Source organism: Pseudophryne corroboree, chromosome 6, assembly GCF_028390025.1.
Source record: "Pseudophryne corroboree isolate aPseCor3 chromosome 6, aPseCor3.hap2, whole genome shotgun sequence".
In the NCBI taxonomy this organism is placed as follows: domain Eukaryota; kingdom Metazoa; phylum Chordata; class Amphibia; order Anura; family Myobatrachidae; genus Pseudophryne; species Pseudophryne corroboree.
In genome coordinates, this window is record NC_086449.1 from 413,089,307 (window position 1) to 413,117,008 (window position 27,702).

Below are 27,702 nucleotides of genomic sequence, written 5' to 3' on the forward strand. Positions count from 1 at the left end.
GTTACAAGCTATCTAACTTAAACCAAAAGTATGTGCGGACAAACCGCCAGGGAAAAGGACAACCAAAGATCCACTGATCCGTTACTCCTATCCAGCACCGCTGGATACCAGAGTGGATTTGTGGGAGCGGAATCCTCCGCAAAAGCTCCGGAACACAATAAACTAAATAATAAATAGTAGCGGTCAAGCCGCAACACACGGCTACGCCGCGACTCACGAACACCACAGGATGTTAAAGGTGCTCGGTCGGACTCCAGGAATAGATGACAAATTCCGAGTACTGGATAACTGAGGACAGGAACAACCGGGTTGAGCAGGACTGGAAACTCTCTGTAACTGACACAGCAAACAGGAAGCTATCACCGGCGTCTGTGAGAAGTCCTGAGAGTGCTTAAATTTGGGAGCCCTCCAATCATGATCCAGACAGGGTAATCACATAATGATGCCGTGCAGCTGCATGCTGCACGGCCAGAATACACAAGCACTGATTAATTAAGACCCAGCAACGGGGAACGCGGTCTGACCGTGGCGTCCCCGTTGCTAGGGTCTGAGCGGCTCCGTGCGCCCGGCGTCTAGCGTTGCTAGGGAGCCGGCGGCTGTCTGCCTGCGGCGTCCCTAGTTGCTAGGCGCCGGGCCGCACTGACGGGCGGACCCTCGGCGCCTAACAGAAGCCAGATATTCGACCAGGCACAGACAAAGCCACAGGCTTCACAGCAGGACACAGGATCAGACACTGGAATCGACACTGGAATCGACACAGGAACCGACACTCAAAGCAGCTAGACAGACACTGCTAGACAGGAGCTCAGGAACTGGCAGGGACTACCTCAGAACTCAAGAACTCTGGAACCCAGGAAACCTGGAAATCTGGAAATATCACCAGCGTCTGTGAATTGCACTGAGCCAGCATATAACAGAGAGTCTTAATTAATTATGTCGTGCAGCTGCCCTGCTGCACAACTGAGAGGTGCAATCAACAGACAGGTGAGGCTGAACACATGGGAACAAGCTGCAATCACACAGAATCACCACTGGCAGCAAACAAGAATCTTCTTAAACCAGAGCAACGGGAAATCCTGGCCTGCAAGACTACTTATAAACATAAAATTGGAATGAACCACTACCTGTGGTTCATAACAGTACCCTCTCTTTAAGGGTGGGCTCCGAACACCCCATGACACCCACGGGGAACAGAAACAGAAGTATAACATAAAATACATAACCAAAAAGGCAAAACAGGAATGAGCCACAGCCGTGGCTCATAACATTGCTTCTGTTAACAACCTGCTTCCAGTACCTCTGTCACCTGCTGGTGCCACTAATCCTATTATGAACCTGTATCCAGTTCTCTCCTGTGGCTAGAATTCAGCACCTCTGCTATTAGCAGTATGCAGTGCTCCTGTTACTTCCAGTATTCACTGTTCCAGTCTGTTTTACAGCACTTCTAGTGTTTTGTCACCTGATCATTGCAGGTTCCCACAAGTTGACTCACTATCTACACTACCAGTACTTAACATTTGCTTGTCTCTCAGCAAGAATTTATCAAAACATTACCAGCTTCTGAGACAGATGCTAATTATTGGCCGATCAGCGGTATCATTGATGGTGTTGTTTTTTTACTCCTGGTTTCATTGGTTGGTTGCAGAGCTGTAACTAGACATTTTGGTGCCCTGTGCCAGAAATAAAATTGGTGCCACCCCCATAATTAAAACAGGGACAGTGCATGCCAAAGGTATAGCCACCTTTTACAACAGGGTGTGTGTGTGTGTGTGTGTGTGTGTGTGTGTGTGTGTGTGTGTGTGTGTGTGTGTGTCTGTTATACTTACGTAAGCATCTGGAGCTGCTGCTATCTGGAGCTGCTACTTCCACCTGCCGGCCTTTCACAACAAAGGACATTGGGACTCGGGAGGGGTGGAGCATAGGAGGAACAAGAGCCTACTGGCTGCCAGTGTGAGCAGCAGTAGCTGGGAAAATATGGCAGCAGTGACAGTGCGGCAGGAGCGTTGTCGTGTGGATGCTGCTGGTGGTACTGCGCCCACAGTGCATTTGCACTCTGGAAAAGTCACTGCTAGCACACCACTACTTACGGCCCTGATTGGTTACTGAGGCCTTTGATGGGTTTCTTGTGGCTGGCCCAGCCCTGGGTACTGAGGTATGGGTCCTGGTTTGTGGGAACATAGGGAATATAACTCAGCTGCCCAGCGTAAACTTCTGGGAAATGTGCAAATTATGGCATTCCAGTCTAGTTACAGTTTGCTAAGTTTTCTTTAGTTCATTCCATGAGTTCCTGGCTGAGGTTTCCTGCTTCAGGTTTCTGGGGTTCAGGCCAGAACCTGAGTTTTCATCAATGATTCCAGGGGCTGGCTGGTGGGTTTCAGATCACTGTTTCAATAACCATTGTTGTCCAGATTTGTCCCCACTTGATGATCCATGCTGGTCTATATGTAAAAATCCTATCAGGCCCCCCAGTTTTCATTTCTACTCATCAGTCCAGCCTAAAGAACCTCCCTTGGATCACGAACCACACACCATGACAATTGTATTCCAACATGGAGGTTCATTAAAGCGGAAGCAACAAAGAGATGTGTGTCAGAAGTGGTAGCCAACAATTGTGTATAGGGGTATTGAACATGAAGGAAAAAAAGCAAGACATAGAAAAGTGAGGTTAGGTAGGATTTAGAGCAATAAATAAGAAGGTAGTCTTATAATTACACTGAAATGCATGCATTTTCTGGCAATATGACACTGTCTGCAAGCATAGGTGTGCACATGGAGTGTGCCTGGTGTGCACAGGCACACCCTAATGTAGATATCCATTACCACCAGTGGTGCAAGTATGCAGGTAATGCCCACCACACACTTTGCACCCTGTGAACTGCTTACCACCACCTATCTCCTTGCCAAGGCTGGCAGGAGGTGGGAGCATGATGCTGGCATTACATCACACCCATGCTCCCTGCCCTGTCTGACTCCTGCTGCAAAAGAGTGGTGTCTGCCTGATGTTAATAGTGTCCATTGACTCACTGTCATAAAGGAGAGTGCGGCTACCAGTGAACGGAAGTAGGAGAGGGGAGAGAGAGGTTGGGGATGATACTGGTAGACATAGAATGATGGGAGATGCAGGCTGAAAGACTCAGAGTTAAAGGGAGATGCAGGGAGACAATAGAGATGAAGGCTGAAAGACAGAGAGAGAATGGTAGGCAGGTTGAGAGACAAGGGGGAGGCTGAGAGGCACAGACTGAAGGGAAGTCTGAGAGGCACAGAGTGAATGGGGTAGCTGAGAGGCACAAAGTGAAGGGTGGTAGGCCCAGAGGAAAAGAGTAAAGGAGGGCAGGCTGAGAAACACTGAGTGAAGTTTAGGAGACTGAGAGGCACAGGGTGAAGGGGAGGGCAGGTTGAGAGGCACAGAGTGAAGGGGCAGGCTGAGAGATTCAGAGTGAAGGGTGGGGGGCTGAGAGTCAGAGAGTGAAGGGTGGGAGGCTGGGAGACATTGTGAAGGCTGAGAGACACACAGTGAAGGGGGAAGGCTGAGATCCACAAAGTGAGGGGAATGGGGAGAAATGCAGACGGCAGATGATGGCATGGCAGAGAGATGCAGGTGGAAGATGATGGTGGAGATTAGAGACGATGCAGGTGAGAGATGATGGTGTGGCTGAGAGACAACATAGGGAGGAGATGATGGTGTGACTGAGAGATGCAGGGGGATATGGTGTGGCTGATACAACATTGGGAGGAGATAAGGGTGTGGCTCTAGAGACGACTCAGAGGAGATGATGGTGTGCTTAAAGGTGACTCAGGGAGGTGATGGTGTGGCTGAGAGATGCAGGGAAGAGATGAGGGTTTTGCTGATAGATGCGGGGAAGAAATGATGGTGCAGCTGAGAGACGTAGGCAGGAGATGATGGTGTGACTGAGAGATCCAGTGAGGAGATGATGGTGTGGCTGAGAGATGCAGGTGGGAGATGATGTTGTGGCTGAGAGATGCAGAGGGCAGGGGGTGGCACAAGTCTGGTTGAATCTCTGTTGCATGATGATGACATTTGTTATATTCCTACACAAACTGGTTTCTTCCGAACCATGTGATATCCTACATGAATCATGAATACCAACTGAAGATGCTATCTGCTCAGGAAGGATACATTTCTGCAAAGAATAATAATAAAGAAATCTTTCTTTGTTTAATGGAGTACTGCAGAGCATTTTCTCAATGCAAATGAACTTGTTATTTTGCTGAAAATTAGACTGCTTTTATTATTATTATTATTATTATTATTATAATTATAATTATTATTATCCTTTATTTATATGGTGCCACAAGGGTTCTTTAGAGCCCAATTACAGAGTACATATGCACATAATCAAAACAGGAAAACAGTAACTTACAGTTGAAGACAATATAGGACAAGAACAGGGTAACTAAGCATAACTACACCAGTAGACGACATAGAGATAAGTTTCAAGGTGGCCAAAAAACTGCAGGATTTGGGCAGTTGAGGACTATTAAAGTAAGAAAAGGATAAGCACATGAGGGAAGAGGGCGCTACTCATGAGAGCTTACATTCTAAAGTGGAGGGGCAGATAAACATATTTCACAACCATAGTAAATGAGTAGAATGTTTTGCGGGGTAGTTCCAAAATCCAGAATATAGACAATCGTGCTTTGTTAGGTGTGCCGGTGTCAAAAAGGCATTAGATGGCCCAAAACAAAAAAAAAGCATTAGAGGCCCTGCTGTGGAGAAGTGATTCTGTGGTACACAGTGATTCTGTGGTACGCGGTGATTCTCACTCGGCACTCCGGTATGTGTGAAGTGGAGCATTTCAGCAATAGGATAACAACTTATGGGGGTTATTCAGGTTTGTTAGCAAACCAAAAAAGTTAGCAATTGGGCAAAACCATGTTGCACTGCAGGTGGGGCAGATGTAACATGTACAGAGAGATTTAGATTTGGGTGGGTTATATTGTTTCTGTGAAGGGTAAATACTGGCTGCTCAATTTTTTACAGTGGAATTTAGATTTCAGTGTGAACACACTCCACCCAAATCTAAATCTCTCTGCACATGTTACATCTGTCCCACCTGCAGTGTAATATGGATTTGCCCAATTGATATTTTTTTTGTTTGCAAACAAACATGAATAAGGCCCAATATGCAATATATTTTGCTATTTTTAACTGACCTTCATTGTGACAGTTGCCTGTGATGTGTAATGTATACATTCCATACTCTTTAGAAAGTGATTATTTATTGTCCAATGTAATGACAGATATGTGGAAATAAAATATAGGAAGATGCCCATATCTGCATGCTGTTTTTCATTCATTGTTTACCTAATTTTTATGTCTTATGGACAGTATGTCACTATAAAAAAAATTGGAATATCATTAATTACTGGCAGAATACCTCCTCTATATACAGATACAATATTGAGGGCAAAAAATGGTCTAGAGAGACATATAAGGGTGCCATGCTTCTTTAGAGTTATGATGCTTTGGGTGCTCCCTTATTTCACCATCATTTACCCTTATGGAAACGCTCAAGTTTATTACAAGCACCAAAATGATCATAGTAACATAGTATCTAAGGTTGAAAAAAGAAAATTGTTCAACCTATTTGTGGTCTCCTATGCACGATTATTTTGTATAAAATTTTGACTGAAGTTGATGACTGCCGTTACGTTTTACCCCTCTTTTTTATAATAACCATAGTGCGTGACTATGCCCCGTAACCCTGGATATCCTTATCCATTAGGAATTTATCTAACCCATTCTTAAAGGTGTTGACTGAGTCGGCCATTACAACTCCCTCAGGCAGGGAATTCCAAACACGTATCGTCCTTACCATAAAAAAGCCTTTACGCCGTTATGTGCGGAATCTCCTCTCCTCTAACCTGAGCGAGTGTCCACGAGTTCTCTGTGTTGATCTAACCAAAAACAGGTCCTGCGCAAGATCTGTATATTGTCTCCTTATATATTTGTAAATGTTGATCATGTCCCCTCTTAATCTCCTCTTTTCCAGTGTAAACATGCCTAGTTTTGCAAGCCTTTCCTCGTATTACAGCGTCTCCATACCCTTAATTAGTTTGGTCGCCCGCCTTTGAACCTTTTCTAGCTTCAGGATATCATTTTTGTAGTAAGGTGCCCAGAATTGTACACAGTATTCAAGGTGTGGCCTCACAAGTGATTTATATAACGGGAGTATAATACTCTCGTCCCTAGCATCAATTCCCTGTTTTATGCATGCTAATATCTTATTAACCTTCTTTGCTGTAGTCCTACTTTGGGTACTACTGCTTAGTTTGCTATCTATGAGGACACCTAAGTCCTTTTCCAGTACAGAATCCCCTAATTTTACCCCATTTAGTAGGTAGGTGTTATTTTTGTTCTTGTTACCACAGTGCATTACCTTACACTTGTCTGTATTGAAGCACATTCTCCATTTTGCTGCCCAAGCTTCTAATTTAACTAAGTCATTCTGAAGCGACTCAGCATCCCCCTCCGCATTTATAACTTTACACAATTTGGTATCATCTGCAAAAATTGACACCATCCTCTCTAGACCTTCTGTTAGGTCGTTAATGAAACTATTGCGGCACACCACTTAGTACTTCAGTCCAAGTTGAAAAAGATCCATTAACCACAATGCGCTGCTCCCTATTATCTAACCAGTTTTTGACCCAAGTGCATATTGTGCTTCCTAGCCCTGATTCTTGTAGCTTGTAGATAAGTCTCATGTGTGGTACAGTGTTGAATGCTTTGGCAAAATCTAAAAAGATTACATCCACCTCTTTACCCTGATCTAGGTTTGCGCTTACTGTTTCATAAAAGCCAGGTAAGTTGGTTTGACAGGATCTGTTCTTCATAAACCCATGTTGATTCCTTTTAATGACCTTATTGACTTCAAGGAACTTCTGAATACTATCTCTTAGAATACCTTCCAACACTTTCCCCACTATAGATGTAAGATTAACTGGTCTATAATTACCTGTTTCAGCTTACTTCCCTTTTTGAATATAGGCACTACTTCCACTATACGCCAGTCTTTGGGAACCATACCTTTTCTTTGCTTGCTTCACCACTAAATGCTCCTGGCAATGACATCCATACTCTGTTAGTAAAGGTCCCATGATCATGTACACATTATGGTACCTGGTTATTTGCATAACCCATACGCTGATGCAATCAGGCTCACCATCAGACTGGTACATGTCTTCTTATTCCTTAGATCCTTGGCCTGAGGGCTGATTATTTTACACCGCTGCATTAAGAGATCATCAAAAAAGACCTGAACTGTCTTTAGAACTTACAGCTAAGAAAAATGTTTGCAAATAAACAAGATCAAATAGCATGAAAGAAAACACATGCATTTCTGGCAAATTTTCACACAAGGTTTACGATTTCTCCAATGATTAAAAGTGACATGTTAGTAAGTTTCATGAAACAGGCATTTCTTTAGACTTATTAATATTCAGAGATGATGTGAGTACAGATATTAGCTTTAATTTCCTAGAAAAAAATTAACTTGTGGATTTTACTAGGGAATCCAATTGAGATAGCCAGCCAAGGGCCATATTCAATTAAGTAGCTGCACTAATTACCACAGGCTTATAGCAATGGCCGTGGCTGTTCAGTTGCATTCTATGGCTGCCCGCAGGATGCACTTAACGGGGATTTCTGTTCCAGCCTCAGGGGGGATAGAACACAAATTTGCGGTAAGTAGGACTTTCTGCTCTCATCACGGATGACACAAAAGCGTTACCCCATAGCTGTGAGCACGTATCTATGGATTAACGCATGTTAGCCACAGATTTACAGTTAGGTAAAGGACTCATAGAATAGCTCCATGCTTAAAAGTCCTAAGTTAAGAGCACTTTTCTTCATGCTGTAATTAACATGGGTAATTAAATCTGACCCTAAATGCAAAACTTTGACTTGTTTACCATATATTGTAAGCATAATTACGCAGTGCAAAATTAAACACTTGAGCACTAACAAAGTTTTAGGTGCTGCAATCACATATGTTATACCATATGTTATTGTGGAAAAAAATGTCTGGCAGACGTCTATACTAAAATTACATATTAGTATATCCCAACCATATCTAATGCCATAACTGAACCTTGTGTTAAAAGGAATATTAAGTGACCCCTTAAAACATGTTTTAATACCGGTCATAATACCATACTAGTCCTTTTCTTCTAAATTCCACATACCAAACGTCAGTGTCTGTTGATTAATCTCCATCAGCCTTCTTCTGATTCCACGGAAGATTGTATGTTCTTGGGACTTTCACAGTCTCAATTATTCCTTGAACAGGGACATAATGTATTGCACTAGGAAATAACATATAAAAATTACAAACGTGCTGCTTTTTTGTTGTTTTTTCTTTTTACATACTGTATATTTATTTCAATGTACTATATGTTTGATTTTCTTAAATGAAAAGACAAATAAAATGTATTTGTATAATATATAAAATAGACTCAACTTGAAATTCAAAAAGCGTAGGAGTCATCCACAAACATACAAATAGAAGATAATGAGGTTTATTCCTGGGCGCTGGCTGGACTGCTTACAATTCTCTTGTTGCTATGTGTGTGTTTAACGGTTTCTAAGGTGATAACAAATAGCACAAATGCGCTAGGTAATGCTGTTTGCACTGATTGAAAAGCTTGCATATCACAAAACTACATTATCAAATTACCGCTTACTAGTTATTTGATCATAAAAATTCTTTAGCAGTTACAAAAGTAGTATATGATTTTCAGCTATGGGAGATGATACTGTACATATTTGCTATTACCTCTATGTTGTTGAAGAAGCCCTGCTGTACAGCTTGTGCACACATATAAAATACAATCAATCCATGGATTATAGCATTTTCTTTGGTCTAAAACCATACAAATTAAGAATTAGACTCCACCATGTGCTGAAGTGCATTTAATGAACCTTGAGGCATGACTAAACAGCACATCTGTCTTTGGGGTTTAGAGCACAATATAATTGGACAGTAAATGCTGGATTTGCTCAAGAACAAGAAAATAATCTAATAAATTAAGACATAAATGTGAAAATAAATGAAAATATTTTTCGCTAAACTCTCAAGAAAGTTTAACAAATATTCCAGTTAAACATCACGTCACTTCCCAGCATGGAAGAATCAAACCTTCAAAATAACTGTTATGACCTCTCTGGAGATATTTTTTTCTCCATTGTTGTACTATGGGGAAATGCAGACATGGTTTTGTGTTAAACAAGGAGATAGGATATAGAGAGGGCATTTGTTATTAATGCTTCTTAGTCAGCAATGTTGTGTAACTAATTTGGAAGCAGTGTTTCCGAGATGCTTTTCTCACAATTAGGCACATCTAGACATGTAGGTGTTCTTCATACAGCATCATCAGTACTGTAAACAAGTGGTTTAAATAGACAAAACTTCCAGGCTGATTAATGTGGTCTGTGACAGACATAACATAGCAGTTTGTTTAGCCAACCTAGGAACAGAGGAAGTGACTATCATCTATCTGTGTCACGTTTATTAGTGTTTATGAGAAGGAAATTACGTTAAATAGTTTACTATGTAAGCACAGGAAAACATAGGAAGCTTTTTATTCACAATATTGAATTGCTGACGGATATATAAAAACAAATGACATTTATGTCACTGTTAACTTGATTGTGTGTCATTTTAATTCTTCCCACTGGGAATATTTGTAAGGCATATATCATAATATGTGTGTTTTAAAGGATTAGTTAGTATAGTATAACGACCATCAAGTAATCTAAGGTATAGAGATGTGCACGGACCCCTTGTTTTGGTTTTGCCAAAAATCATTCTCAATGTTTTTTTTTTGTTTTTTTGCCACAATCACCCTCACGTGTTTTGGTTTTAGATCTGGATTTATTTTTTTTATAAAGATTGCTAAAAACTTCTAAACCATGTAATTTGAGTCTGTTTTTATTTATACAGTATTACTAACCTCAATAACATTCATTTCCAGACAATTTTGACCACCTCACAGCTCACAATTTTGTTCACCAATATTAGCCAAAAGCTGGCTGGCTAAACTAAGCAAAAGAGCAGTGGCACAAACACACGGCATGTATATCTGTTTAACAATCATGTATATCTGGTTAACAATGTGGTTCAAATTAGTGTTTGTCTATGCAAAAAAGACCTTCCCCAAGGTTTCCCAAAAATACAGCCCATAAAAACATAAAAGTGGTGCAAGATGGAATTGTCCTTGGGCCATTCCCGGCCATCCATATGTTGTATATTAAAAAGGACATGCACAGTTTAACAAACCAAGCAACAGGGACTGCCACGATTGTGTCTGAAGTACTTGGTTTGTTTAGGCCTCCAGAATACAAACTACCAATGGCCTTAAGGCAGCTAACATTGTTGTTAATCATCTCTACAGTTGGAACATGTCAATCCTCCTCAATTACTCACCCTCATCAGTGTTAATGTCATCATCACACAATAGCAGATCATTCCCACTGGAATCCACCATTTAAGTCCCAGTACTGTGATGTAATTTGTCAGAAAGGTCTAATTTTTGGAATTTGTAGTTAATTTTCATGAACATCAGCATTTTCACTTTACTAGGAAGTAGTATGCAATTGCTCACAAAGCTCATAGTTGAGCTAAACACTCTTTCTGAGTACACATTTGATGATCAGCTTAATTAAACTCAAAGCTACTTTGTGCAAGGGCTCCAGATTGTTTTATTTTCCTCCCAGTAGTCAAAGGGACTTTCTGACATGCTAATTATTACATTGTCATTAAAATAATCCTCCACCATTCTGTTGATGGTTACTGTATCAGATTTAGTCATGGTAGAGTGGTCAAAGCTTTTAGATAATTATTTTAGGCCTGACCAGATGTCATAATACTGTTTCACTCTCCTTTCTTTGCAGGTAATCTACACTCATCATTTGGAGTTTGGGTCTGCTTAGAATATACATGCTGCAGTGATATTTTTATTATACTAGGTAATCTACACTCATCATTTGGAGTTTGGGTCTGCTTAGAGTATACATGCTGCAGTGATATTTTTATTATATTATATGTACTCCAGGATGATACTTTATTTCAACTTTAAAATAGTTGGTAAACTCCTATCTTAGTGTTTGTTTTAATTGAGTTTTATTGCATGCTCTGTAATTGGAGGAGGGATGTTAGGCCTTGATTGCAATTATCAGACACTCATGGAGACTTACCATTCTTAAGGAAAGATGCTAGGCAGAACAGCCTGGCTGAACAGGGTTGTCTTAGAAGGGTTGTTTTAAAAGGGTTAAGAAAATATTACGATATAGACTTACCCAGGACTTAAACAGGATGAAAACAGAGGGAAACATCCAACCAATACTGCAACAAAACAACCACCATTCCTATCATCCTCAATCAAAATCGTCTGTGCATTTAAGCATATGTACATATCTTTCAAACTATAATCCTCATGACCTCTTTGAAGAAAATGCAACCAATTTTGTATAAAACCAGTTATATTGTGAGTTGCATGTGACTGTACATACCTGTTTGTCATTTTGCTCTGTCATGCTCAGTTAACATACAGCGGAACAACACCAGTAAACAGGAACCTGAACTTTTAACTTTAACAAGTGAAACCTTACACTCTAAGCCTTTATAACTTTGGTTTAATCTCAAACTATGTACCACAAATTGATTTTCTGCATTGCTCTTCATGGAGTATTCATAAAGGCCATTACATCATTCAGTCTCCCAGGAACTCACCCCTCTATACATATTGCCCCCTCAATTATTCACTCCATTCTTATTAACACTCATGAGCTTTTTACTTCCCTATATTCATTGACAATAACATCTACAACCTCTCACCATAAAAAAACTTTCACAAACCTCTGACACCCACATTTATCTCTCTCTTCTGCTTCTGATAGCTGGTGACATTTCACCAAATACAGGACCCAACCGCTTGCATCGCTCACATTCACCTGATTCACAGCAACATAGAAATCCAGCTAACCTCATAAACATCACATGTATTCCATCACCCTTCAGATCACTAAAATGTGCCTTATGGAATGCACGCTCTGTTTGTAACAAATTAACATCCATCCATGACCTCTTTATATCTACAAAATTCAATCTTCTGGCTATAACAGAAAACTGGCTCACACAATCAGACACAGCCTCCCATGCAGCACTGGCACATAGTAGTCTCAACTTCACACACACCTCCAGGCCTGGTAACCATAAAGGAGGTGAAGTTGGACTATTACTATCCCAATTTTTTGCATACACTGTTCTACCACAGGTTCCATCACTCACATTTACATAATTTGAAGTACATTCCATCAGGGTTTACTCTCCTTTCTCTATGTGTGTTGCAGCTATCTATCGCCCACCTGGGCACCCCAAACAATTTTTGGAAGATTTTTCTGCCTGGCTCCCTCTCTTCTTATCCTCTAACATCTCCACAATCATCATGGGTGACTTCAATATTGCTATTGATTGTCCAAAATCTGCTGCTCACACCTCCAAACTACTCTATCTAACCTCCTCTCTCGGCCTCTCCCAATGGACTGACTCCTTTACTCATCAGGAGGGCCATTGCCCTGATCTAGTATTCATCAGACTATGCTTTGTTTCTGAACTCACTAACACTCCTTTCCCCCTCTCAGATCACAACCTTATCACCTGCATGCTCTCCTCCATTAATTCAAACCCTGTGTTGCTGAAGTTCTCCAATCCTCCTCATACCTGCAGAAATATTAACACAATTAATCTTCAAGAACTTTCCACTTCACTCCAACAACTGCTTTCACCTATTTCTGCATTCATCTCTCCTGAGATGGCTGTATCACACCTAAACCAGACTCTAGAACTAGCCCTTGATGAAGTGGCTCCACCTACCCAACACACTCCACATAGGCCTAGATGTCAACCATGGCACTCTAAATTATCAAGACATCTACAAAAACTCATATGAAAACTTGAACATCAGTGGCGTAAATCTCGCATTTCAAGTGACTTCATCACATATAAGACTGTCTACCACTCTTATAGAAATGCCCTGTACACTGCCAAACAAACATATTTCCAAACTCTCATTTCTGCACAAGCCTCTAAACCCAAACGACTCTTTAATACATTTAAATCATTTCTGAATCTTCCCTCACCTACCCCACCAGCCACTAACAAGGCACAAGCTCTTGCTTTCTACTTCAAGGAGAACATTGATAAGATCCGATATGAAATGGTATGCTCTTTGTCAGGCAGTTACCTGCTCAGTTCTTTACCTGAATCCTCTGGCACTCTCTCTTCATTTGATCCCACAAATGAAGATGAAGTATCATCACTCTTCTCATCCTGCTTCTCTACTACCTCTCCTCTTGATCCTTTACCCTCACAAATAAGTAAAGCTTTGTCTCCGGTGCTCATCCCAACCTAAACTAACATCTGTAATCTCTTTCTCTCTAATGGTATTTTTCCTTCACTGTTCAAGCATGCAGTAATTACTCCCATTTTGAAAAAACTAAATTCTGACTCTAACTCTCAAACTACTGACCTATCTCCCAGCTCCCTTGTCTCTCTAAGCTACTTGAGAGACTTGCCTACACTTGACTCACACACTTTCTTAACTCACATAACTTATTGGACCCACTTCAGTCATGCTTTCATTCCCAACACTTCACAGAGACAGCACTGACTAAAGTGGTTAAAGATTTGGTCACTACGAAGTCTAAAGGCAATTACTCACTACTTCTTTTAGCTATATCTGCTGCCTTTGACACTGTTGACCACTCTCTTCTCATACAAACAATACAATCACTAGGTCTTAAAGACACAGCCCTTTCTTGGTTCCTATCCTACCGATCTAATTTCTCCTTCAGTTTTCGCTTCTCTGAATTTACCTCCACTTCGTTACCTCTTTCAGTTTGAGTACTGCAAGGCTCAGTCTTGGCTCCTCTGCTTTTCTCAATCTATACCTTATCTCTTGGTAAACTAATCAGCTCTTTTGGTTTCAGTATCATCTGTATGCAGATGATACTCAAATCTACCTATCCTCCCCTGACTTGTCCCTATCTGTACTGGACCGTGTCACTGAATGCCTTTCTGCCATTTCATCTTGGATGACATCTTGCCACCTCAAACTTAATATTTCAAAAACAGAGTTAATTATATTTCCACCAGCCAATAGTTGGTACCAACCTGATATCTCTATCACTGTTGAAAACTTGACAATCAACCCTACCCCACAAGCTCGCTGCCTTGGTGTCATCCTTGACTCTGAACTGTCCTTTGTTCCCCACATTCAATCTGTCCCAAAATCATGTTACATGCATCTAAAAAACATATCCAAAATATGAGCATACCTCACACAAGACACTGCTCAAACTCTAATCCATGCTCTCATTATCCTCCGCATTGATTACTGCAATAGTCTCGTAACTGGTCTTCCCAAAACGAGACTCCCACAACTACAATCCATTCTGAATGCAGCTGCAAGGCTAATCTCCCTTGCTAGATGTTCATCGTCTGCAGATCCACTCTGTCAGTCCCTCCATTGATTACCTGTATTCTACCGTATTCAATATAAAACAATTTTACTCACACACAAGGTCATTAACCAAACTACACCAACGTACATCACTTCACTTATCCCAAAATATCTCCCAACCCAACCTCTTCGCTCTTCACAAAATCTGCACCTCTCATCCACACTCATTACTCGCTCCCACTCACGATTGCAGGACTTTCTTCGGGCTGTACCCACTCTATGGAATGCCCTACCGCACACAATAAGACTCTCCTCTAGTCTCCAAACCTTCAAGCGTTCCCTGAAAACTCACCTCTTCAGGTAAGCGTATCAAATTCCAGAACCGCCCACATAACTTTCATAAACCTTCCTATCAAATTGCATCCACTCTGCACAGTCCACACACACCCTCACATGTCTTCTCATTCTTCACTTTCCCATCCTCTCGACCCCGGTTAATCATTGCTGTGTGACCATATCATACAGCCCACCAGGAACCTTTGGAATCAGGTGGACGACTCTGCAACAGATAGCACCTATTCTTGTGTATCCATGCCTATTTCCCTCTAGATTGTAAGCTTGCGAGCAGGTCCTTCCTACCTCTACCACTATTTGTTATTACCGAGTTTTGTTATATCATTGTTATTTACAATTGTAAAGCGCAATGGAAACTGTTAATAAATAAATAAAAATAGACTCATCCTCATCACCAGTAGAAAAAGGTTGTTATTTTTTTTCCTGGCAGCATCACTAGTACTGGATTGCTGCTTTTGCTCTTCGATCAACTGATCATAACAGCGCTTAGTAATAGTGACACCTAATGAACGTTATTATTTTACTTTTCTTTTTTTGCATACTGCTGCCACTCACTGCACTTATAGTAATAGTGGCACACTGGTACATAATGAATGTTATTATTTTACCCCACAGTGCCTGAACCTGGACCACACAGACAAGTATTTATTATTATTATTTTACACACTGCTGTGACTCACTGCGCTTATAGCAATAGTGACACACTGGCACCTAATGAACATTATTATTATTATTATTATTATTATTATTTTGCAACACAATGCCCAAACCTGAACAACAAATACAAGTTGTTTTTCTTTTTCTGTCTTTTACACACTGCACTTATAGTAATGGTTGCACTTTGGCACCTAATGAACTTTATTTTTTGACTGAATTTTTTTTAACACAGTGCCTCACAATGCAGCACCCCACACCCCTTCACAGTCTGACACAGCCACAGCAGTAGTGCTACAGTAGCAGAGCTGGCCCTAGCCATAGGCAAATGCCTAGGTCATTGGCTTGCCTAGGGGCAAGCATGACAAGCCTAGGGCCGGCTCAGCTTTACTGGGGCAGCAGAATTTTTGCGGGGCACCTGACTGATCTGCTGCTGGGTAGGTCCCGTGGCTCCTCTCCCAGACTGGCTCAAGGTGCCTGCTGCATGGTAGGGTTATTTTAAGAGGCAAGGCCATGGGGATCCATGATTAGGCCACATCCCCAACTTTGCACGGACCCAGGCAGTCTGTGTGCAGCCCTGTCTGCTCACTCTATGTCTGGCTGGCTCTGTGTGCGGTGACTGGAGGGGACAGAGTTGAAAGAATGAAAAAAAATCCAAAAACTTATGTCGACCATTGTCATGTTGACAATTTGAACCTGTCAACCTTTTCACCATGTTGACCATGTGCATGTCCACCACTTCCCCTATTGACTTTCGACCTTTTGACTGTCGACCTATCATCCGGATACTGTCTGGAGAGTATTATACAGTAAATAAATTAAGTTGCAAATGCATTTATATGGAAATAAGAACAAGATACAAATACAAAAAAAGCACTTATTAAGTTTAAATCATTACACACATCCACTGTTTTCCCCAATAAAATATCAAATTGGAATCTACTTTATAACTGTGGACAGACTGTAAATATCAATGTAATAATGAGAATACTGTAGATCACAGCAGATTTATTCAGATGCATTTTTTGCACAAGTAGTGCTCCAACCCTTGAAATCTTTGGTTCATTATGTAAAGTTTTTCTACACCTCCGAGTTGGCAAGAGTATAATTCCTCAGTGTATGGGGTTTATTTGGTAAGCAGTGCATTGTAAAAGCCATTGTTCCCTGGTTTGCTTTCACTAAAAATATAAAAATAATATAATATAGTATAATACTATTATTTTAGTAGCAAACCCATGCATGTCTTGCTATTAAAAACATTGTTTAATTATATTTCAGGGTTAAACACACAGATAATTACTTCTTTTACAAGCCATTGCTTATTACATATGCCTATGTGACACTGTCGAACATTAAAGAGTAAACTGATGTTCTGGGGCTCTTTGCATTTGATACCCATTTGGCAACTTGCACAGACTGACTGACACCCTGAACCAAAAGGGCTACGACATAATTTTGCATTTCTATGAAATTCACTTTGTTCTATGTCTAGTTGGTCAAGGGTACACCCTACAATACGATAATGAGCCAAAGCTCCAGGTGACATTAGAACTATGAGGAGAAGAACAAGATGTTAGATTTCAAATCATGAAATGACCATCACAGTTTCCAGACTTAAACTCCATCGAGCTGGTTTGGAATTATCTGCACAGAAGGGTAAAAGTGCAACACATTTGTGGGAGCTTCTGCAACAGTGTTGAGTAGTACTCCCTGAACAATACTTAATTTCCATCATAGAAAAAATGCCACAAGTCTGTCTGCAAACGGTGGCTACTTTGATGAGTCAAAATTTTAGATTCAATATTGTTAAACTCAATTGTTTATTTATTCTATGGAGACTTGCTGTATGTGTGGGTTGACTTTGTATGTGCCTTGATGGGGGAAGATACATTTCAGGATGAATGGTGAAATTGGGCAATGGCAGAGGAACACAGTGGAAGGGAAGTACATTGTGTCTTGGATATTTGATGGTGGACAATGGTGTGGGGAACCCAGTATCTCAGAATTAGCTGAGTGAAGAACATTGGGGGTTTGATGATGGATTTTGTATTTGCAACACAAGCATGCTTATAATTAATTGTTAGTCACACAGGAAGACTTGACTGTCTCCTAATACAGAAAAGATTAATTGGTTATGTTACCTATGGTCAGTAATAAATGCACAATTAGAAACAATGTACATCTTCCTGTCTGTGCCAATCTGCAGCTTGCAATTCTGCAAGGAAGAAACTAATAGCATTAAAAACATCCAACTAGCTTTTCTTTATAATGAGAATAGAATTTAGAAGCATACCGTCAAAAAGGTGCGTTTTTCTAACCATGACCCATGATAAGCCTGGTGTTCTATCGCTTGCTTTCAGCCACAGCTGTAGGTTGTGATCTTCTGCATTGATTTGAGACTTAGGACTACAGTTCCCACTATGCGCTCTCTCCCATTCGCCATGAGCACTAAAAACCATTGCAGAACCTGGGAACCTGATTGTTTGGGGCACCATGCCCAAAATGATGGATGCCCAAGCGAGGACTACTCTAAAGAGTGAAACATCACTGTAGCATACTACGTAACAGCAGCCCACTGGGACATTTATCCCCTGATTTCTATTTTATAAAAAACATTTACAAGTCTCAAAATATAAAGTACATAGGTAATAATAAGAAAAAGTGATCAGAAACACTTATTAAAATAAAATATAAAAAACACACTTCTTGTTTCATTTAGGTGGTTATTCTCCATTAATTAACCAGACAGTGTATCAGGTGAAAATGATTTGTGAAAGTGATAAAAGCCAAATGTCTAATAGAGCAATATCTCATAATTATTTTTTTCAGAAAACAGGGAGGGATGCACTATCCTCAGAAACTCAGAAGTTTGACAGCATTTCCCATATTCATCAAGCCCTGGATTGCAAAACTTTCTGGAGCTTATTTCCAATAAGCATTGCCTAAGAGAAGCCCATGGGATTCCTACTGCAGACTTCCAGAAGAGGGATACAATAGATCCCTCTCTTGTTGCCTCCCGTGGCATGCACATATGCTGGCTGGCAGAGATGGCCCTAACCAATTTGATACCCTGAGCAAGATTTTGGCTTGTGCCCCCTAGCACCATTACTAGTTCCACCTCTGACCCAGCATCCCTCTCCCAGCACAACACCCATCACCAAGCAGAACAGATCACAGCAGCACCTGATCACCCCTCACCCATAGCACTTGAGCTAGAACTAAGACATTTTGGTGCTTCTTGCAAGAGCTTAGGCACCTCCCCCCCCCCCCCCCCAATATTTTATATAGGGACAGCACATGCTGAAGTGGTCAAATAATTGTCATTTTAAAAATATGGGCAGACACACAAAAAGTCTCTCTTTATTACTCAATTAAAAACAAATGCTTGGGTTGCATTTTGGTAGAATCCGATATGCAACCCAAGCACTTGTTTTTAATTGAGTGAAAAAAGGACAATATCTACAGTATGTCATTGTTTTATGTTTGTTTTATTTGTATGATTTATGTGTACCGCTATTAGGCACTATTTACATTTTCGATTACATTAGATATCCAGACACTTCTGAAGGAAAAGTTGTAATTACTTCAAATAGGTGTACAGTATATTACAGTTGACGCCTTAGGCAAGATTTTGGCTAGTGCCCCCTAGCACTGCCACTAGTTCCACCTCTGACCCAGCATCCCTCTCCCAGCACAGCACCCATCACCCAGCAGAACAGATCACAGCAGCAGCCAGCAGCACCCGATCACCTCTCACCCATAGCAACTGAGACGGAACTTAGACATTTTGGTGCTCCATGCAAGCTACTGTTTGTTGACACTGCCAAACAAACATATTTCCAATCTCACATCTCTGCTCAAGCCTCTAACCACAAGCGACTTTTTAATACGTTTAAATCACTTCTTATCCCTTCCTCACCAATCCCACCAGCCACTATCAGTGCACAAGATCTTGCTTCCTATTTCAAGGACAAGATTGATAAGATCCTAAATGAAATGGTATGCTCTTCCACAGCCAGTGACCTGCTCAATTCCCTGCCTGAACCCTCTGCCACCTTCTCTTCATTTGATCCCACAAATGAAGATTAATATCTGCACTCTCCTCATCTGCCTATTCTACTACCTCTCCTCTTGATTCTATACCCTCACAAATTAGTAAAGCTCTGTCTCCTGTGCTCATTCCAGCATTAACTTAAATCTGTAATCTCTCTCTGTCTACTGCAGGGGTGGGGAACCTTTATTCTACCAAGGGCCATTTGGAATTTTATAAAATCCTCCGGGGGCCATACAAAAATTATCAACTTAAAAATTAGCCTGCCCCCAGTAGATATGCCCCCATTAGATATGACTCCTAGAAGTGCCTCTTACACACACACACATTAAAAGAAAGAAAAAACAGAATACTCACCAGCCACACTCCTGCTTCCAGACCCTTGCCCTCTGCCTGGCTGCCCGCTCCTCAGAACTATGGGAGAGACGTCATGACATCTTTCCCATAGCACCGCACAGGCACACACGCACACTGCCAGAGTTGAAAGCCAGAGCTCAGGAGTGAGCTCCTGCCTCCGGCTGCTGCTGATGGGAAGAAGCCGGGTGACCCCTAGTAACAAAATCTCAGTGGGCGCCCGGCATCTACCTTGGTTGAGTGAGACTGGGAGGGCCAGATCAAGTGGCTTTGCAGGCCTTATATGGCCCGCGGACCTGAGTTTCCCCACCCCTGGTCTACTGGTATCTTTCCTTCTCTGTACAAGCATGCAGTGATTACTCCCATTCTGACACTAACTCTCTCTCAAATTACCATCCCATTTCTCAGCTCCCATGCCCCTCCAAGCTACTTGAGAGACTTTCCTACATTCGCCTCACACATTTTCTTAACTCACATGACTTACTGGACCCACTTAAGTTAGGATTTTGTGCCCAACACTCCACAGAGGCAGCACTGACTAAGGTAGTGAATGATCTTGTCACTTCTAAATCTAAAGGCCATTTCTCACAACTTATTTTCCTTGATCTCTCTGCTGCTTTTGATACTGTTGACTACTCTCTTCTTATACAAACACTACAAGCCCTAGGTCTTTGGGACACGGCCCTTTCTTGGATCCTATCCTACCTATCTAATCGCTCCTTCAGTGTTCATTTCTCTGATTCCACCTACTCTTTGCTACCTCTCTCAGTTGGAGTACCACAAGGCTCAGTCTTAGGTCATCTGCTTTTCTCAATCTATACCTCATCTCTTGGTAAACTAATTAGCTCTTTCGGATTTCAGTATCATCTGTATGTGGATGATACTCAAATCTACTTATCCTCCCCAGATTTGTCCCCATCTGTATTGGACCGTGTCACTGAATGCCTTTCTGCCATTTCATCTTGGATGACATCTCGCCACCTCAAACTTAATATTTCCAAAACAGAATGAATTATATTTCCACCAGCCAATGGCAGTTACCAATTTTACAAAGGAAATGGGGGGATGGGACAACTACTGCACTAATACCGTATTCTAAATTGAACAATGAAGAAACCCCAATTTACAATTCATAACAATTCCTTGTCTTGTGTATCAACTGGGGGTGCTGCCACACATATATTGTTGCCAATATATATAGATAGGTTTACCAAGCTGATATCTCTATCACTGTTGATAACTCAGCAATCATCCCTACCCCACAAGCTCGCTGCCTAGGTACATTCTTGACTCTGAACTGTCCTTTGTTTCCCACATTCAATCTGTCTCAAAATCATGTTACATACATCTAAGAGACATATACAAAATATGACCATATCTTACACAAGACACAGCAAAAACTCTAATCCATGCCCTCATTATCTCCCGAATTGATTATAATAGTCTCCTGACTGGTCTTCCCAAACATAGGCTCTCACCACTACAATCCATTCTGAATGCAGCTGCAAGAACCGCTCTGTCATTCCCTCCATTGGTTGCCAGTAATCTACCATATTCAATGTAATGTAAAACACTTTTATTCACACACAAAACCATTAACCAAACTACACCATTGTACATTTCTTTGCTTATCTCAAAATATCTCCCAACACAACCTCTTCACTTTTTACAAGATCTACATATCTCATCCACACTCATAATGTGCTCCCGTTTATGATTGCAGGACTTTCTTCGAGCTGCACCCACTTTGTAGAATGCCCTCCCATGCACAATAACACTCTTCTCTAGCCTCCAAACCTTCAAGCGTTCTCTGAAAACTCACCTCTTCAGGCAAGCTTACCAAATTGTGGAACTGCTCACATAATTTTCATAAACTTTCTTATCCAATTACATCCCCGCTGTATGGTCCACACATAATTTCACATATTTTCTCTCTCTTCACTTTGACAACCTTCTGACCCCAGCCCAACATTGCTGTTTGACCACATCATACAGCCCTCCATGTAATATTGCTATCTGGTGAACTATTATGCAATAGATAACACCTATCCTTGGATATCAGTGCCTACAGTATTTCATAGATTGTAAGCTTGTTTTGCAGGGTCTTCCTACCTCTATGACTGTTTGTTACTACACATTTTTGTTTTATCACTGTTTTCAATTGTAGTGCTCAACAGAATTTGCTGCACTATATAACTAACATTAAATAAATAAATAAATAAATAAATAAATAAGAAATAAATAATAATAAAATCCCGTCTAGAGGGTAGGTTGTAGCAATTCACTATGCCTTGCAGAAACAAGCAATTGTGGGTCATCTGATGAAGGGAGTAGGAAGCAAAAAAACAGTGGGCCCTTATCCAGCACAGGACAGCACCACTGAACTTATACAGCAGTACCACTGTACTGGATTTATTCGGCAGTATCACTGGACTTATACAGCAGTACCACTGGACATATATGGCAGTATCACTGGACATATACGGCAGTACCACTGGACTGGATTTATACGGCAGTATCACTGGACATATATGCCAGTATCACTGGATTTATACGGCAGTACCACTGGACTTATACAGCAGTACCGCTGGACTGGATTTATACAGCAGTACCACTGGATTTATACGGCAGTACCATTGGACATATACGGCAGTATCACTGGACTTATATGGCAGTACCACTGGACATATATGGCAGTACCACTGGACATATACGGCAGTATCACTGGACTTATACGGCAGTACCATTGGAAATATACGGCAGTATCACTGGATTTATATGGCAGTACCACTGGACATATATGGCAGTACCACTGGACATACACGGCAGTATCACTGGACATATACGGCAGTACCACTGGACTGGATTTATACAGCAGTATCACTGGACATATACAGCAGTATCACTGGACTTATACGGCAGTACCACTGGACTTATACAGAAGCACAGGGACACCACCACTGGGCTGATGCAGGACAACACAGCACCACTGCAATGGACTGGACTTATACAGCAGCACTGGACATATGGCAGAAGAGGACACCACCACTGTGACTGGACTGATGCAGCACATATCACCACCACTGGACTGATACAGCACAACACAGCACCACTGGACTGGATTTACACAGCAGCACTGGACATATTCCAGCAAAGGACACCACCACTGTGACTGGATTGATACAGCACAAGACACCACCACTGGACTGATGCTGCACAACACAGCACTGGAATGACACACATAAGACAGAGCAGGTCGCCACACTACTTTCCCGCACAGACAGACACTGAGGAGAGATATGCATTCTCTCACTACACTCTCCAAGACTGGAGAGAAAATGGCGGCGAATGCGGCTACTTATATGGAATCCAAAATCTGTGAGAAAACAACAGCGGGATGATGACGTTTTGCCTCATTCTGGTTTCCGAGTCAAACAGGAAAACCCGAGCCAGACTCGGATCCGGGCTCGGGATGTGATGTTTGGTAAGGTTCGGTTCTCAGAGAACCGAACCCGCTCATCTCTAATATATATATATATATATATATATATATATATAAAAAGAACTGGTATGGTCGGCACTCCCTTCACATTAGTCAGCTGTGCTCCGGTGCCTTCCTTGCAAAGCATATACAAACTGGTGGTCTTCTAGAGAGAGGTATGCATCTCCACTCTCAATCCATGAAAAACCAGGCGGCACTCCAGAGGACTTGTGAATAACGAAGTGTAATAAGCAAATCAATCAAAAAGGTGGCATAACTCTGCCAACGTTTCAGCACCACGCAGGGCGCTTTTCTCAAGGCTGTATGCAGTAATACAAACAAATATATATATATATATATATATATATATCTTGAAGAAAAGACTGCGGCACTCAGGGTCTTGTAGCTGAATAGCGTGTATTATAAATTCACAGCATGAGACATCAACGTTTCGGGGTGTCTAACCCCTTTGTCTAACCCCTTTGTCAAGATGTGAGAGTGGGAGTATATATATATAATCTCTATCTATCTGTATATATATGTATGTATGTATGTATGTATGTGTGTGTATATATATATACATACATACATACATACATACATACATACATTCATTGTTTGGAGGGAGGCGGCACTCTGGAGACTGTAAACAGGCATATCTCACCAAACAACAGTGTTTATTCTGTCAACATTTCGGGGCTCCTGCCCCTTCCTCAGGACATGAAGCCACGAAACGTTGACAGAATAAACACTGTTGTTTATTTAGGGGTGCAATCCCCTTAAGGAGGGCACCGGAGCACAGCACAACCTAGACAGGTCATTGGAGAGCCGGGGCATATGTGTTTGATATATATATATATATATATATATATATATATATTGCATTTCTCTCTCCAATGTTTACAAGACTAGCACACATTAAGTGACTTTGTCTTCTACTAATTTATCTAAGAGCTTTAATCAGTGTGCTGCTAATGCTGCTAACAACTTATTAGACCATTGACTAAGGATTGCTCGAAGGGTTGCTTATGGTTCTGACAGCTTACTAACATCAAAGCTTTTTTTATTGCAAACTGTGCCCTAGCTGCTTCATTGGATATGCCTTGGGGATAATCTGGACATTTGCTTTTCTTTTCAAATAATTTACTTTGCAACATGACTGTGGCTGGAGAGCCCTGACCCACATGGTAATGGTGGCTGTGGCAATGCAAAGGGGAACCCTCATGATGTGGCACCATCTTTAAAGAGACATGTCAGTGCTAGTGCCATTTTTAAATGTATTACTGCTGCTGGGAGTGTAAATATGTATTTTTAACTGTGTTTGATGTGTCACGGTCCCTCACCCCTACGGTGATCGTGGAAATGCTGCTGATTAACACCCCCATGCAGGGAAGGTGCAAGGGAGCCGCTGCAGTTGGGATGTAGTCCCGAGCTACTGGCTATAAGCAGGAGCAGAGCCACCCACCGAGGGACCGTGGAAGGTTGCAAGGCAGGGAGGAGTGACCGCACACTGTGGGACTGGGAGATCTAGCTTCCCCCTCCTCCATGCTGAGTGTGGCAATGCTGATAATGTGCTGCAGCCCAGGATCACCTCTGTAGGCTGAATCTAGGTAATGGGGCTTCAGCCCCTGTGTATGTGTCGACCACTGGAGAACACAGCACCCAGCTCCCCGGCACTGCAATGACACCCAGGGCTGACCACTGACACTATATTCTGTGTGCAGGCTGTATCTGCATACGAAATGCTACGTTAAAGTGATTTTCATAAAAACACCATTTCATAGCATTTCATATGCAGATACAGCCGCAGTCAGACACACAGAATATAGGCATTTCGCATATAATTTTAAACAGCATAAGCTGCTTGTGCATCCTATACACATAGCAATGTGACTTAGACACATTTAAACAGAAAAAGTTGAAAAAAAGACACTCTGCACTACCTAGTCAGGCAACAGCATGGCGTGGCTAGTGACTGCAGCAAGGATATAGGAAGATACATCTGTGAAAGATGCAAATGTGGCTTTAATTTAATATGCAGCATTGAGCCAGGAGAGCAGTATTGAGCTGCAGTGCTACGAATATTTTAACATGTAAAAGTGTGCACTGTGCAAATACCAGGTGCTCAACATATGTGCAGTCAGTATATTTTAAATGAATCGCAGGCTTGCACGGGGCGGGTATTCACTCTGTCTGGGTGGTGCCTATCTGATTGCAAACTTCTGCAAATTCACTGAGGAGTGATCAGGTCTTAATTAGGCCATTAATCAGGTAAACACAACAGGGCAAAACTACACCCTGTGGTATTATGTGTTGGATTGAGATAAAAAGGATGCCTGCATGCCTCAGAGTGTGTACATCTTGAAGAATATACCTGCTGTAAACATCTTATATGCTGTACCCTCTGAGCAATGCTTGCAAACAGGAAGGGTAATTTTTAATACCTGCCTTCAGAAAAACTGCCTTCATCTTGTGACAATCAGGAATGTGACAAACGTACTCCTGTTCTCTGCCTGTACTGGGGTGAGCCAGCATCTCCAAGCTCCACCCTCTGCCAGCTACCGATGCAGAACTTGGTCAATGGTTAGTGACTACTGGAGGTCAACTGATGCCAGTCAGGAGGTGATCAGCTGGAGGTGATTAGCAGCATATCCATGCATACACAGCAGCAAGCAGTAACAGGTGCCGGTGGTAGGAGCCTGAGTAGAAATGTGGTTCCAGGTGCCATGTGGTAGGAGCCTGGTGGTGCACATATGGTAATGTGTATTATATTTAAAAAAAACATGCATAGGTCCAATCAAAATAAACTCCCAAATTACATTGTGCTGATTAAAATAGTAGATACAGTACAAGTGACATGCTATAATACTAATTTGTTTGGTAGATAGATAGATAGATAGATAGATACTGTAGATAGATAGATTTCCTTTTTATCACAGCAGTTGAAAATAAGATACACTTTTTTTTTATAACCTGTAAGAAAAATTCTTGTCATACTGTCTGAACTCATCTCATGGTGGATTTAAGTGGTCATGGTAACCAGATCTGTTCCCAGCACAAGCTTATACTTGGGAAATATGGTATATTTACATAGATATAAAAAGATGAAAAAAATAGAGAAATAACTAAAAAAATATATTTTCTTCTCATTTAAAGTAATCATGTATCACTATTAAACTTTAAAGAAACATTTATTTTGCTCCTGCTATTATTACTACTACTGTAGTTATCAAAGCAATTGTCTGCCTTTTCATCACATTCTGACAGACATAAGCACATATAGTATTAATAGGAAATAACAGCGACACTGATGGCTGATGATCGCTTCAGGCTTCTGTCATCAAATACCATGTAACCTTCAATAACTTAACTCTGAACTCTAAAAAGAACTAAACAGACAATACAATATGAAATCTTCTTTATTAATAACAAAAATAGTAATTTTAGTGGCAGATAAAGCGCAGCAGGAACAATGGTGGACATTCCGACCCATTCGCTCGCTGTGATTTCACGCAGCAGAGCGAACGGGTCCCTGCTGCACATTCGCCGGTGCCTTTGTGCGTCTGCGCATGCGGCACGGCCGACGGGCATGGCAGGACAGCGATCGCCTCTGCCTGATTGACAGGCAGAGGCGATCGATGGGCAGGAGGGGGTAAAACAGTGGCGTTTGGCCGCCGCTTCGTAGGCGCGGTCCGGCCAATGCAGGCATGGCCGGACCAAACGGGGGGCGGGCCGCAGCGGCTGCGTGACATCATACGCAGCCGCTGCAGGCCAGGGAGTGAGGAGTAGTGCAAAGGCATCCCGCTGTGCGATGCCTTTGAAGTTCTGCAAGGGGGGCCGTACTGACATGCGGGGCAGACTAGCCCCGTGCTGGGCATCCCCCCGCATGTCAGGAAAGTTGATCGTAGCTGTGAAAAATTTTGCACAGCTACGATCAACTCGGAATGACCCCCAATATGCCAAATCAATGATAACATGCATTGTAAAAGGCAAAACCTGGTTTGCCTTTCAAAGAATTCCCACTTTAAATAATGTGGCTAAATTGACAAACTATTGCAAATGTCTATAACCCAAAGGCTAATATAAATATATATATATATATATATATATATATATATATATATATAGAGATGAGCGGGTTCGGTTCCTCGGAATCCGAACCCGCCCGAACTTCAGGTTTTTTTACACGGGGCCGAGCGACTCGGATCTTCCCGCCTTGCTCGGTTAACCCGAGCGCGCCCGAACGTCATCGTCCCGCTGTCGGATTCTCGCGAGGCTCGGATTATATCGCGAGACTCGGATTCTATATAAGGAGCCGCGCGTC

General features: G+C 41.7%; 1 long non-coding RNA gene across 1 annotated transcript in view; it reads right to left on the reverse strand.

Moving 5' to 3' along the window:
• LOC134935330 (uncharacterized) overlaps positions 1–27,702 on the reverse strand; it is a 173,617-nt gene that overhangs the window by 74,255 nt on the left and 71,660 nt on the right. The window contains exon 2 of the long non-coding RNA XR_010180060.1: positions 8,209–8,328. This is a non-coding gene — a long non-coding RNA (uncharacterized LOC134935330). The remainder of the gene's footprint in view (positions 1–8,208; positions 8,329–27,702) is intronic.